The sequence below is a fragment of the Acipenser ruthenus genome, chromosome 8 (genome assembly GCF_902713425.1).
Source record: "Acipenser ruthenus chromosome 8, fAciRut3.2 maternal haplotype, whole genome shotgun sequence".
Classification (NCBI taxonomy): Eukaryota; Metazoa; Chordata; class Actinopteri; order Acipenseriformes; family Acipenseridae; genus Acipenser; species Acipenser ruthenus.
In genome coordinates, this window is record NC_081196.1 from 2,259,091 (window position 1) to 2,260,692 (window position 1,602).

Consider the following 1,602-nt stretch of genomic DNA (forward strand, 5'->3'; position numbering starts at 1 on the left):
CATACACACCCACACACGTGCGAGCACACACACGTGCAAACACACACAGAAAGCACTCAAATACACACACACACATACACACACACGTGCAAACACACGCACACACACAGAAAACACTCAAACACGCACACACACACACACACACAAAGTACTCAAACACACACACGCGAACATGTGCACTTGTCATCTACTGGAACTGGAAAGTGTAGAAAGTGTCCAATAGATCAATTGATAGCATTGAGTTTAATCTCAAATAAATAGCTGTATCATTGTCACAGCTGCAGGCCTTTCACAGCATTTATTGGAAAGCTGTAAGGCTGCTAATCCCTGGATTGACTTAGTAGAAATCACATAGCTATTGATTTGCTTAGTGAGTTAACACTGTGCACAATACAATGTAATCAATCCACCACTGCTTACAGTAGGATGCCTGTCACCTGAAATGTAGAGGTCCTGAAGCAGGTGCAGTACCCTAGAAGCACTGGCCTGGAACAGGTAGCCAGCAGAACAGCATTCAGCATGACTGCAGACCTGCCTGAGCCCATCAATGTATAGATACAGAGCACAGAGACAATGGGCTTTGGGGAATAACATGAACTGTGTTCTTCCCTTGTGTCCAATCGTTATATTCTGTTAAAATCCCCTTTCCTTCATCATTTTCTAAGTTCCTTTTAAGAAATATGTTAATGTGAACTCTATAGGAAATTGCCCTGCCAAGACATGTGCATTGTAAAGTATAGCAGAGATAGGACACTTAACATCACAGGTATCCAAAGCTGGCCCTTCCACTCCTGGTCTTTGTTCCAACCCTGTTCTAAACTGTTTAATTGAACCAATCAAATCTCCAACCAGATCCTTTAATTATCTCTTTTACCTGTTAAACCTGGAGTGGAATGGCCCTCCAGGACCGTGATTGGACATGGTACAGTTAGCCATGCAGTGACCGCATCAGATATTAGATTGACTTCCTCCTAAGACTCAACGGCCCCTCGTGAAAGGTTCTGTTTTAAAGGCTGCTGGTTATCTCACAAAGTGAGTTTGGAAACACGAGGACAATCCACTTTTCTCTCCTGATCCCGCGGGACACGTTTATAGGGTGGTAGGCAATTGTAAATCGGTGATGAGGAATGAAATGTGTTCATTTTGGTTAACTTATAACAAACCATTTTAAACATGTTCATTTTACAAAGTTGCAAATGACGCATTTTGGACCACGGTGGAGTAAAACTATATGATGAAAAAAATGAAGGATTTAAATGAGGGCATCTCCCTGCCCGCCTGCCCGTGACGAATTCTTTTCAACGTATTAAGCAGCCTGCAACTCCTCCCTAATCAATCACTGCAATCTGACCGGCGATAGTGCCGCTGCAATAACGTTTCATGCTTGTCTCCATTAACATCATTTAGTTTTTGACTTCTTCTAATTAAAAAAGGTTCCCACCAGCAACTTCAAAACAATCCACACCACCTCTTTCATTAAGTCCGTCTTTCTTCTCCTTTAATTACTATTGAGCGGCTGGCTGATTAAATTAGATCTTTTTTTATTCAACTCCTTTTCGAAAATCTGGGGGAAATTATAGGAAAATCATGAAATCAATTCCA